The 14,058-nt window shown below is 43.0% G+C and overlaps 1 protein-coding gene across 50 annotated transcripts in view; it reads left to right on the top strand.

Annotated features, from left to right (window-relative positions):
- The window catches only part of RIMS2 (regulating synaptic membrane exocytosis 2), a 737,322-nt gene that overhangs the window by 317,315 nt on the left and 405,949 nt on the right, over nucleotides 1-14,058 (top strand). The window lies entirely within an intron of this gene.

Here is a 14,058-nt window from a genome sequence, read left to right as displayed (position 1 = left end):
CATCCCCCATACCTTTGTCACTTGCTCTCTACCACCCTTGCTCACTTGCTCATTTTCACTGGGATGGGGTAGGGGGTTGGGTGAGGCAGGAGAGAGTGAGGGCTCCGGATGGGGGTGTAGGCTCCGGAATGGGGCCAGGGATGAAGGGTTTGGGGTTCAGGAGGGGGCTCCATGCTGTGGCGTGTGGCCAATGGTTTTGGAGTGTGGGATGGGGTGCAGGCTCTGGGTTTGGGCCAGAAATGAGAGGTCCAGGGTGCAGGAGGGGGCTCTGGGCTGGGACTGAGAGGTTTGGACTGTGGGAGGGGACTCTGGGACAGGGGGTTGGGGTATGTGAGCGGGTGCGGGCCCTGGGTGGCGCTTATTTCAGGAAGAGAAGTGCTTTGTGTTGTTCAGGAGCAACATTTATGGAAAATTAAGGAGCAGTTTCTAAATAAAAGTATCCAGCTCTCAGTCAGAAGAATGATGACCATAATGTGGAGTCTTGAGAATAGAGTTTATGAAGGAGGGGAAGAAAAAGGGAACCTGCAGGGCTCTGAGAGGAAAGACCTTAAAACAGACAAGTATTTTTAATTAAATATTTAGCTGGCTGTATGAAGAATTATATATACAGATCTACATTTTCAAAATTGTGTGAATATTTTTTCATGCACCCAACAGACACTTCATCCATACTGGATGCATGTGCAAAAGTTGTTAGGATTCTAATGGTTGCACAAATCTCTAGAGAGACAGTTAGGTACATTGCACAAGATTTACACATGAACATCAGATGTTCCACACGCACAAATCACACAGGCACTTTTGAATACTTAGGCCAGAATTCCTGTTGTTAAGTTGGATCATAGTGCTAAATATTGTCCAGCATAAAAATTACCATTTTTCTTTCCACAGATTGTTTTTTCTATCCCTGCCAACACTGACAGATGTTTTGTCTTTGGTAGAAAGAGGGTCTGACATTGCATTGGTGTAAACAGGAGGAACTCCACAGAAACCAATATAATACACAAATACAAAACTAGCGTAAGAGAAGAGTCAAGCTAATATTTATATCACGTAACTTCATACATTTTCTGTATTGGTATAAAGTATAATGGTTGTATTAACTTTGTAACTTACTTTTTATTAATATTATTTCAATGAGTTGTAATTTTATCTTCACCTAACTGCTCATAAATATTTTGGGTTCTTTAATAGTAGTGTTCAATATATTAACTGCTAGGAATAGGAAACCAGAACATTCATTCCAGTTTGCCTTTTATAGAGTGGCAACACCTAGCCAGCTTTGTGAGTTGAGATCAGGAAACTTTTTGCTAATATTATTATCCAGAAAGCTGAAAGCCCATGCTGTTGCACAGGTGTCACAATTGGACCAAGTAATCCCCCATCTGTGCAGTCTCCTTCATACAGCCAATGCAATTGTTGCCTGCAAATTAGTTGTAGAGTAAGGGTGGTGGTTGGTTGAGTTACCTTTGATGTCACAATAGTCTAGAACTCTTGACATGCATAGATACATGCTTACTGAAGCTGTACACTGCAAGGGTATAATTTGTGAAGTCAAAATGGCTGAGAACTTAAAAACTGGACAGTAACAGACTGCAGAGCCCAGTGATGACTGAACTCAGTGATATTTTGAACAAAAAGATCTCTAAACTATGCTTGCAGCTTCACTCTGACTCAATAGACATTCTAGGCTTCAGAGTGACACACAGAGTGACAATCGTACAATCTTATGATACAAATAGCTTTACAGATATTGAGGTTCTAAATCTTATCTCAGTTATGACAGTAAGGATCTGAATAACTCAGCTGAACTTACCCAATGAAGTCAATGACATTTATACATGTAGCCCCTCCGACAGGTGTTGATGGTGGCAACCAGGGCTAGGTTACCGGGGGAAACAGACAGTTCCATCCCTCTACGTCTAGCTCTGGGGCTTACACAAATTCTGGTTCCAAGAATCAAATGACTCAGTTAGGTACAGTAGGGTTTACAATTTAATTCCTAGAGTGAAAGCCTGGCCCCCTTTAAATCAATAGCAACACTCCTGTTGACTTCAGTGGGGTCAAGATTTCACCCCTAATGTTTATGACTTAACCTAACAGGGAGATGACCCAATCTAGTGTCTAGAATGAAAATATTAATGAAATATGCACTTAGTGTATCTTGGGAAATGTGATATAAAATAATACTAGAATTCTCTGGAATCAAAAGGTCTTAGCTATCAAAGAAACTGAATTATGTTATTAAAAATGGCCTACTTAATCTGACATTCAGGTAATAAGTGAAGCTAAATAATGCATCCATTTAATATATATGTGCACTAATTCCTACAAAAATGCCATGAGAAAAAAGTTTTCTGAGTTGACTTTGAGTGAGTTAATATACACAATTCACATACTGTATAGCACATACTACTTGAGTAATTATTTTCATTTTCATGAACAGCAAGCATTCTCTTTGGACTTAAAGCCTTCACTCCGAATCTTATGCAAGCATCTGTCACAGAGAATTCTCCATAAAAACCTAGCTAAAACCCAAGCACATATGTACATACCCCTTATATTGCAAGTTTTCCAAATGTCTTGGCTGCTCCAACAAAATGAGCCCCAAATAAAATATGCTCACTATATGCTCTCTGAGGATCCCCCACACCAGGGAAATCCTCAACCATTCCATTAGGACGGATTTTATGTCCCTTTGTACAAGGATCATCAAACCAAAAGGCAGAACGTTTAAGTGACTTGATTGAGGCCACAGAGGCAGGTGGTGTCAGAACTAGGATTAGAACGCAGTAGTAATGGTCTCAGAGTTGTATGCTTGGTGCATTGCATAAGGCCATCTCTTGCGTTGCTGAGCTTTCCTGTCTTTTTACCACAGGCAATACTGACAACTGAACAGAAGAACCTGCTCAGAGGTCAGAATCTTGCTATGACAGAGCTTTCTGTAGCAGCCTCTTATATCTATGAATTGTTCCAGTGTCCTCTCAGAATTGAGTGATCTGTGGCTGAGAGTTTTTACAGGCCCCAAACATCTGCCAGTGAAGTCTGTGAATAATCCATAACGTTAGGAAAAGTTGCACTGACAAACTTTCAGCTTTTTCAGTCATTTTACATTTTCAGAGCAGTCCTTTTATGGGAAGGGGCTAGAAACTGACTTTTTTATTTTTTTCAGAAAAACCTGAAATTAGCATTGCCATTTTAGGCCCAAAAGCAGTTACGACCTGCAGCCATAGGCCTGAAAGGCTGGCTCTGTGTGCATGTAACGGCTGAAGGATGAGTGTTGAAAGGAGTATTGCATGTCTTTGGTTTTCAGTATTCGGTTTAATCTCAGTCAATGGGGGGAAGGGAATATACAAATATAAAACATATTGTATAGAACTTAATCTATGTTAATATTATGGCAATGAAGTAAGTATAGTGTCTATGTATACTACTAGAGTATGTGTTAGATTTATCAATATGCTTCACTTTCTAACTAGATGTCAAATGATATAAATAATGGTTAATTGTATGATTTAAACCAGGCATTGCATTTGTTTCCCCACCCCACTTTTAAACTTAAAGCTGATCGAGTATCATGGTATAAATTAAGGTGAGGACATCAGCCTTTCCTTTAGAATTCCATGGCTTATATTGATTATTGCCTTAGCATTATTTTTCCTTTTTCATAAAAGTAATTACAAAAATGGTAAAATAAGAAAATTTAAAATCTTTCATGAACCAAGGTCTCTGCTACATTCTCTGGTATCTGTCTCTATAGTTACTATGATGGTCAAGGCTCCACTGCTGGGTCTGGACCACTCTCCCAACCTGGCTGTGGCCATGCCTCAGCCTGTTCCCTAGACCAGTCCACAGCCCCAGGTCTGGGGTGTCTTTGGGCCTGCTTCTCCCAGAAGATGCAGCACCACATATGCCCTGGTCTCAGCCTGTTTCTCTAAGTCTGCTTCTGCATCAGCTGTTTGGTCCAGAGCTAAACAGGTAGGCTGAAACCAATTCTGGACCAGGGCTGAGGGGTTTGGGATGCAGGAGGGGGCTCCAGACTGGTACTGAGGGGTTCGGAGTGTGGAAGGGGGCGCAGGGCTGGGGTGGGGGGTTGGAGTGCGGGAGGAGGTGCGGGCTTTGGGGGGGAATTTGGGTGCGGGAGAGAGTTCCATCCTGGGGTAAGGGATTGGGGTTGGGGTGGGGGTGTGGGGTCTGGGAGGGAGTTAGGGTGTGATAGGGAGTTCCGAACTGGGGCAGGGGATCATAATTGTGACCTAATTATATAGAGGAAGGTGAGAAGTTAGAGAATATGTGCAGGGAATAGGTGGTAGTGTTCTCCACCAGTGTACCACTGCCTCTAGCCCCTATTTATCTAGCTCCCATATAGAAGTTCAACTCCATTACTGCCAGGTGGGATATGTCAAATTCAACTAGAGTAGAGTAGATTTGTGGGGAATACAAAGTTGCTGAATACAGTAACTTCCCTGACAGGGCATTAGAGCTTTCAGTGCAATTTGCCTTTTAAGTTACTGACAGCACAAGAAGCTGCAACTTCCATTCTGCAGCTTTAACAAATCGTAGAGTGAAGGTAAGAGCTGGTCAGCTGTTACCATTAATTGGGAGGACTGGTCAGGAGTAGTGGGATCCAACTGAGGACAGGGTCTGAGATTCATGGAGCCTTCACTTTCATTTTCTGCACATCTCAGGTCTGTGAGATTGCTAGATCATGCCTCCCTTTTCAACACTGCTGTCAGTCCTGAGGGGATGATGTAGCAGACTGTCTGCTGTCAAAAGGCCATATCTGGAGGGCAGACTTCCCTGCTGTGCAGTTCTAAATGGGAACTTTAAATAGGAAATACATGTGCCATTTCAGATAGAAAAGGTTTAGAATATGTACAGCAACAATATTTGGAACCTAAATTTTACACACTTATATTTTCCCTAAATTACAGGAGCAAAAGCTATTAGCTAGTTAGATAAAAACAGTTCCTCAGATGTCAGTGTTCTTATCAAATCATATGTGAGTTGTAAAAAAAAGATCCTAAACCACTAAACTATTTTTTTAATTGTATGATTTTACAACAAGGTGAATGGAGGGTAGCTGTAGCCATATTGGTCCCAGGATATTAGAGAGACAAGGTGGATGTCAGAGGGTTATAGATAGTAAGACCTCAGGGGATGATATTTTGTTTCTTGAATTTGTTCAGAAAGTAGATGTCGCTTTTAAGTTTTGCTTCCTTTTTCCACAACATGAAGAAATGAAGAGCTCTGTGTGGCTAGAAAGCTTGTCTCTGTCACCAACAGAAGTTGGTCCAATGAAAGATATTACCTCACCCACTTTGTCTCTTTAACAAGCTGAATGTTTAGGTGTGCTTTTAGATGTGCTTTAAATTGGTTTTAAAAAGCCAGAAACCCAAAGAAAGCTTTCAAGATTACACCAGTTTTTAGAGCCTACTTACAAGCCCCTGAGAGACAATGTTCATAAAATTAAAAGTTGTCACAGTATTAACTGTGGCAAAGTGAACAATGAGACTCTCACTACTTCCCTAATGTCCAGTCCTAGAACGAACATAGTGCTATTTATTTGTAACATTTGTAAAAAATAATATAGGCCCTAATAGTAGCTTTTGGGACAAATTGACCATTCTGTTTGCATTCAGTGGAATGGGATTTGCCACTATTGCTGCAGATATGATTCCCATAATCCTCCAAAGTGAGGAGCTCAAAATCTGTGCCTGGAAGGAGTTAGAGCTGGGCCAAGATATGGACAGTCTCTGCAGAAGTGTCCATTCCAACCTCGCTCAAAGTGATTCCCAGGCTAAGTTATGTTGACTGTCTATGTCAGCATTAACTTAAGTGGCTTCCATCTTGCAATGTTAAAACCCTCAGGGGGTGGGGAGACAAATTCTTAGGGCAATGACCACTCTTGGAAATCAGGCCACGCTGTTAAAGAGGCTGGAGGGGCTGGGAGTCAGTGCAGTGGTACAGGGCTTCTGTGTGTTTGGTGCTAGCCCCAGTTAGATCCCCCAAGATTCACAGGGATCTAGAAAGATCTGTGGGTTCCATATGCTAAATACTTTGCCATTTTTGCAAGGAGGCATAGGGTTGCCATCTTTCTAATCGCACAAAACTGAACACCCTAGCCCCACCCCTTCACCGAGGCCATGCCTGCAGCTCACTACATTCCTCCTCTCTTGGTGGCTCACTATCCCCCACCCTCATTCACTTTTACTGGGCTGGGGCAGGGGATTGGGGTGCGGGAGGGGGTGAGGGCTGTAACTGGAGGTGCGGGCTCCGGGGTGGGGCCAGAAATGGTTTCAGGGTGCAGGAGGGGGCTCTGGGCTGGGACAGGAAGTTGGGGTGTGGCGGGGTGAGAGCTCCAGTTGGAGGTGTGGGCTCTCGGGTGGGGTTGGGGATAAGGAGTTTGGGGTGTAGGAGGGGGCTCCAGGCTGGGGGGGGAAGGCCAATGGATTTGGAATGTGGAAGGGGGCTGTGGGTTGAGGCAGGGGGTTGGGGTGTGGGAGGAGGTACAGGCTCTGGGCTGGGGGTGCAGGCTCTGGGGTGAGGTTGGAGATGAGGAGTTTGGGGTACAGGAAGGGGCTCTGGGTTTTGGGGGGGGGTGCTCAGGGCAGGGGGTTGGGGGTGGGCTTACCTTGGGTGGCTCCAGGTCAGCAGCACAGCAGAGGTAAGGCAGTTTCCCTGCCAGTCCTGGCCCCCATGCTGCACCTCGGAAGTGGCCAGCAGGTCTGTAGGCACTGCCCCCCCCAGCTCCTTTTGGCCACAGTTCCTGGCCAATGGGAGTGCGGAGCCAGTGCTCGGGGTGGGAGCAGTGCACTGAGCTCTGTGGCTCCCCCCTGCTTAGGAGCTGGACCTGCTGGCCGCTTCCGGGGCATAGCACGGTGCCAGGATAGATAGGGACTAGCCTGTCTTAGACCCACAGCACCGCCAACTGGACATTTAACGGCCCAGTCAGTGGTGCCAGGGTCCCTTATCACTACATAATCCCCTTTAGTGAAATAATGTAATGGGAACTCCATATATGAGAACTCACTCAGTTTCCTATCCCATTCACATAGTGATCCCACAGAAGAGCAAGATGGCCCTTAAAGAAAGTGAGTATTCATCTGCTTCTAGCACTCTGTGATTTGAATAGTTACCTTGTTAAAATGAGCAAGATAAAACAATATTTTAATAAAATCATTGCATCAGTTTTGATGTGCATAATAAATTTAAATAGAACACACAAACACAGCCACATAATAGCAAAGCATGTACAAACACATAGTTAGTTATGTTTTGATGTATGTGTGACGGGCTGGATCACAGAAACCCCCTTGGGACTGCCAACATTGGTGAGGCCTCATCTGGAGTACTGTGTCCAGTTTTGGGCCCCACACTTCAAGAAGGATGTGGATAAATTGGAGAGAGTCCAGCGAAGGGCAACAAAAATGATTAGGGGACTGGAACACATGACTTATGAGGAGAGGCTGAGGGAGCTGGGATTGTTTAGCCTGCAGAAGAGAAGAATGAGGGGGGATTTGATAGCTGCTTTCAACTACCTGAAAGGGGGTTCCAAAGAGGATGGCTCTAGACTGTTCTCAATGGTAGCAGATGACAGAACGAGGAGTAATGGTCTCAAGTTGCAGTGGGGGAGGTTTAGATTGGATATTAGGAAAAACTTTTTCACTAAGAGGGTGGTGAAACACTGGAATGCGTTACCTAGGGAGGTGGTAGAATCTCCTTCCTTAGAGGTTTTTAAGGTCAGGCTTGACAAAGCCCTGGCTGGGATGATTTAACTGGGAATTGGTCCTGCTTTGAGCAGGGGGTTGGACTAGATGACCTTCTGGGGTCCCTTCCAACCCTGATATTCTATGATTCTATGAACTGATGTGCCGAGACAATCTCTGAGCCCGTTTTTCCTGGCGGCTTGGTGCCTCAGAACCTTGCCTTGTTTGAGCTAGACATGCTAGCCTGCTACAAACACAGAACCAGGTCTGAACAACATCCCCCAAAAGCTTCAGGCTTAACTGAAAACAACTTTAGAAATGTTCCAGCCTCCAACATTCAGATGCCCAGCTTCCAATGGGGTCCAAACCCCAAATAAATCCATTTTACTCATAAATTGTTTGCCCTCTATAACACTGATAGAGAGCTATGCACAGCTTTCCCCCCCCCCCCCAGGTATTAATGCTTACTCTGGGTTAATTCATAAGTAAAAAGTTATTTTATTAAATACAAAAAGTAGGATTTAAGTGGTTGCAAGTAATAACAAACAGAATAAAGTGAATTACCAGGCAAAATAAAATAAAACACCGAAGTCTAAACCTAATACAGTAAGGAAATGATTACAGACCAAATCTCACCCTCAGAGATGTTCCAGTAAGCTTCTTTTACAGACTTATCTCCTTCTAGTCTGGGTCCAGCGATCACTCACACCCCTGTGGTTACTGTCGTTTGTTTCAGTTTCTTTCAGGTATCCTTTTTTGGGGTGGAGAGGCTATCTCTTAAACCAGCTGAAGACAAAATGGAGGGGTCTCCCAGGGGCTTAAATAGACTTTCTCTTGTGGGTGGAGACCCCCCTCCTCTCTCCTATCCAGAATTCAGCTCCAAGATGGAGTTTTGGAGTCACATGGGCGAGTCACATGGGCAAATCACATGCACATGCATGACTGAGTCCCTTACCAGCCAGGCCACATTCCTGGGAAAGCTCAGATGTGGATTGGCATCTCCAAGTTCATTGTTAGCTCAAGTGTTTCTTGATTGGGCACTTACTGAGAACAGTCTTTTCTCAGGAAGCTGACCAACTGCTTCACCGAGGCTACTTAAAATTAAACAAATACATAGCCAATATTCATAACTTTGAATAAATAAATGATACATGCATACAAATAGGATAAATATATCCAGTAGATCATAACCTTTGCAGAAATATGTTACATGGCATATCTAGCCTAAAACATATTCCAGTTATGTCTTATTTACTTTTATAAGCATATTTTCATAAAGCATTATGGGGTGCAACATCACAGCATGAAAGCAAATAAAGGGTGTATTGTAGTTCCAAATATTCTATTTAATTACAAAAATTCAGATAGTGAAATCAAACCAATGTTTAATTGCTATAGTAACCTCGCATATAAACTCCAGTGTGGTAGTGTGTTCAGTGTGCGAGGTGTTTTACAGCTGCCAGATGACGGGGATATAGAGAGTTGGGGTGGCAGTGGGAATAAGGGTCCTTCTATCCCTGTGGTAGTGGATGAGGGGAGACAAGTGGAAAGGAAGAGTGACATTGGCAGAAACCAGAATCAAGATTTTTAATCTCAATACCACTCATTTCACCTGCAGTCAGCTCCTGTAAAGTCAGGGAATTGGTTAACCAACAACCCAGTTTTAGGGTCATGCTGTTTAATGTAAGATTGTTGGCCAATAAAGTATCCACTATCCATAGTATAATTCAGAACAAGGGACCAGACCTTCCATAGGCTGGTCTGATTGTTGGGCATCTGTTGCCAGTTATGACTCTGCTGTTTGCATCCAACCTGAAATGCAGGAGGCTGCCCACTCCAATTTTAGATGGGATACAGTGTGTTTGTCGTGTGTGTGTGTGTGTGTGTTCCAGGATGGGATTGAAATTTTGGCATGCTAATCACTCTGCTGCACTAAATCCTAAGTGAGCTGATTGTGTTCATTATCATGGTGTCATTGAAGGGACAGAGGTAGGGTTGCCAACTTTCTAATTTCAGAAAACCAAACAGCTTGCCCTGCCCCTTCCCCGAGTCGATGAAGTGAGCTGTAGCTCACGAAAGCTTATGCTCAAATAAATTGGTTTGTCTCTAAGGTGCCACAAGTACTCCTTTTCTTTTTGCCCCTACCCCGTCGCTTTTCCGAGGCCCTGCCCCCATTCACTCTGTCCCTGTCCCTCTGTCGCTCACTCTTCCCCATCCTCACTGACTTGCTCATCTTCACTGGGCTGGGGCAGGCGGTTGGGGTGTGGGAGGGTGGGAGGGCTCTGGCTGGGGTTATGGGCTCTGGCGTGGGGCCAGGGATGAGGGGTTTGGAGTGCAGGAGGAGGCTCTAGGCCGGGTGGTGGGGCTGAGGGGTTCAGAGTGTGGGAGGACTCTCCAGGCTGGGGCAGGAGGTTGGAGTGTTAGAGGGGGTGTGGGTTCTGGTCTGGGGGCGCAGGCTCTGAGGTGGGGCCAGAAATGATGGGTTCAGGGTGTTGGAGGGGGCTCAGGGCTGGGGCAGGGGGTTGGTTTGTGGGAGGGGGCTCTGGCTCTGGCTGGGGGTGGGGCCAGGGATGTGGGGTTTAGGTGCAGGAGGGAGCTCTGGTCTGGGGCCGAGAGGTTTGGAGTGTGGGAGGGGTCTCAGGGATGGTGTGAGGTGTGCTGGAGGAAGTTCAGGGTGCAGTTCATGGCCAATGGGAGCTGTGGAGCCAGCACTACGGATGGCGTCTGCAGGCAGGGACAGCATGCAGAGCCCCCCATGGCTGCCCCTCTGCCTAGGAGCTGGAGAGACATGCCGCCACTTCCCAGGAGGCACGCGGAGCTGGGCACGGAGCCTGCCTGCCCCGCTTCTGCGAACCGGATTTTTAGCACCCTGGTCAGCTGTGCTGACCTGTACTGCCAGGGTCCCTTTTTGACCAGGCATTCTGGTCGAAAACTGTACGCCTGGCAACCCTAGATTGAGGCTGATAGTGCTTAATGACTTCAACAGCCACGTGGATGAGGAATCCTTAGAACTGGCTAAGGATCTCATGGTCACCATCATGATGACCATGAGCTATCCTACTTGGGTACTGGCTCAACTCACGTAGCTGGCCATGCTTTGGATCAAGTGTTTGGGATGTGACAAGACTGGAAGTGAGACAATTAAAAACGAGGCCTTTGACATGGACTGACAATTATCTTTTGCATCTTTAGGTTGGGCTGAGGCAGCTGTTGCAATGGTCCATGTCTTTTTTTGTTTGAAATTGTTAGCTCTCAGAGCATGATGGAGGCTGCATCTATTTGCATAGGTTGCTGTGGAGGTGTCACAGAGGTGAGGTTTGTGTTTTATATTTTGTAGGGGGTTGAGTTCTGTTGACTGCTGTTTAATTTAATTATTTTTAAACTGTATGAGGATCTCATAGAGAGCTCTGGATAAGTGCCCTTTTTATTATTGTAGAAATCCCCCCCCAAAAAAAAAGACAAATATACTTCTGTGCTATGAACTCTTTATATTGTTACATCATAATATTTTAATAACATTTTAATTATTAAAAGAAAATTGGGTGAAGGCTACAGAACACAGGTGGTTGTGTGTGTGTGTGTGTGTGCATGTGCACACACGCATATGGGGAAAAACCCAGGACTCAGTTCTTTTCCTTGCTTTGCCAGTGATTTGCACTGTGACCTTGGACAAATCACTTAACCTACTATTGCCTCACTGTGCCTATTTCCAAAATTTAACTAACAATGCTTACCTCACTAAAAGTTGTGAGGTGAATTGCATTACATTGGTGTCAGTGGGGTTCTGTGGATATGCAAAGGTACACAAATGTGCAGAACTGACTGCAGAATTAGGGCCTAATTTTCTACTACAATTCTCTACCTTTGCAAAATTAAAACAAAACAACTTGTGAAGTGCAGGCAATATTTAATTTTCAGTAGACTAATATCCACTTGGAAACAATTTATTTTTGTCATTTTAAAACTGATAGTTTTGCTCATTGCTTGAGAAAAAAGCTTACTTTATATTGCTGAGTGCTACTACAAGAGCAGTGAATGTTTTCCTTGTTTGAAAGGTGGGAAGCAAAAATGGAATATTTTTCTCTGTGGCAATGTTCTTGCCAGTGATCTCACTTCAAAATTTTAAGTGACAATGGGCCTGATTTTGATAGCACTTATACCAGTTTTACATCTGTGTAGCACCAGCTTCAAAGGAGTTATTCTTTATTTACACTGATTTAAATTAGTTTCAGAATCAGGCCTATTGTTTCAGTTCTTTGCAACAAGGCTAACATCCACGTAACAGTTATGAATTGCAACAGAAGGGAAAATTGCAAGAGAGTGTCTTGAGCACCTGTGGTTTCGAAAATTGTGTAACGTCTCAAGTGCTTCGGTAGGACATTTAAGTGGTAAAGATATTAAATTATGAAGGAATGTGAGGCAGTATAATTGTTTTACCCAACCAAAGCCCTCAGAAATCTTGCAGGTATATTTTCATTTTAATTAACTAATTTAAAAAGAGGCTGACTAACAATTAATTTCAATTTTTGCTTAATCTTGCAATGATCCAAAATGCAAAGTGCTTTGCATTGGCGAAGGGATGCTCCTTTGCATGCTGTGTACCCTGACTCTGCAATACATGAAAATATGGTGTAGTGGTTAAAATCTAGGACTGGAAGTGTGGAGATCTGGATTCTATTTCTGTCTTTGCCACAGATTCTTTGTATGACCTTGGGGAAATCTCTTAACCATGCCTCAGTTTCAACTACTGTAAAGTAATAAAATAACATGTTTCCAAAGTGCTGAGTATCCAGCAGTCAATGGGAGCTGCAGGATGTTCAGTAATTTTGAAAGTCAGGCCATGAATTTTAGGTATGTTAATATGGCACCTATTTATGAAAATCTTGTCCTATATTGTAATCAGCAGTAGTATTTTCTTCAGAAGAAAACAAAACATACATGCTTTGAAGTTTTGTTTTTCTTTTACAAATTTGTGTTTTCAGCTGAGAGAAATATTTGTAGTGATTTCTTGTGCTTCTTGATTTCAGTTTTTTTTTGGGGGGGGGGAGGTGGTTTTTTTGGGGGAGGATAACATATTTCATATGATCAGTACACTTTTTTCTCCACTCTGGTTCAGTATTTTCATTTGATAGAAAAACTCCAGTTTTGGGGGGTAAAGTACAAGTCTTGCAGTAATTGCAATGTTTTTTTTCAATAAAAGGAAAAAAAATATTACGTAAAGTAATTATCAAATCTGTGTAGATAAAACTGAGATGTTGCAGTTTGTCAAATTGGTAGTTAGCAGTTATGTTGTGGAGAAATATATTTTGACATGTATTATACACCAACTACATCAGAACAGACGTTTCCCCTGAGTGTGAAATTTTAAATGTGATATGCTAACATTTTCCTGATATGCTTCTGAACTAATCCTGTTTGTCACAGAAAGGTTAAGGACAGGGTAGTGTACTGTAGCAGAGAGCAAATAAAGACACCTTCAAGAATGAGAGGAATGTCTTTGGTATTATATTGTCTTTTTGTTAAACTTCTGCTTTTGTGTTTTTGTTTGCTTAAATGGTGTCTTCAGATGAGATTTTATGGTGGAATAAGATATAAATCCAGTCCTCATCTCAGTTGTAGCACTGTTCTTCAAATCGATTTGAAATTGAAAAGGTGAATGCACTTGACAGCTATAATTTGTTTTATTTCTGGAAGTGTTTGTGATAAAATTTATCAGCTTCTGATGTAAAATAGTCATATTACAGTAAATCCAGAAGTATGGTATAAAGTACAGGTGCTGTGTCTGTCATAAACACTAGGTGATTATGTTTGGGCATTGTATTTGAAGCTATCACAAGATTAAAGAGAGAGGATAAAAAAATTGTTTGAGGTCCTTAAAGAGAGATTTGCATTACTTGCATAGCAGTGTGCTTCCACTTAGTATTACTTATTCAGATCTTGGCACTGTTCAATATTTCTTTTTCCTCTACAGAATTTGTGTTTGCTCTCTCTCTTGTTGCTCTCCTTCTTAGTCCCATTATAAAGACATTTAGTTTAGGCAATAATGTGACTGGTGCAACTTCAAGATTCCACATTTTAAGAGATTATTAAGAAAATATTTTACACACTTCAGATTAACCTGGTGAATTGCCATGTGTGCTGGAATCTGCTGTTATATTGGTAATCAGTTATTTTATCAAATGTATTTGACTCCACCGCTTCACATTTTGTATTTAATAGTTCATTGCCAAGTACATAGTGAGCACCACTTGCCAGCACAGAGATTTACAGGTTATTCTAGAGCACATTGTGGCGCAGTTCCTGGATTACTTTTTTAATCTGGTGTCATTGGAAAATTTCATCAAACAAC

The sequence above is a fragment of the Caretta caretta genome, chromosome 2 (genome assembly GCF_965140235.1).
Source record: "Caretta caretta isolate rCarCar2 chromosome 2, rCarCar1.hap1, whole genome shotgun sequence".
Lineage (NCBI taxonomy): Eukaryota > Metazoa > Chordata > Testudines > Cheloniidae > Caretta > Caretta caretta.
This window is presented reverse-complemented; position numbering and strand designations above follow the sequence as displayed.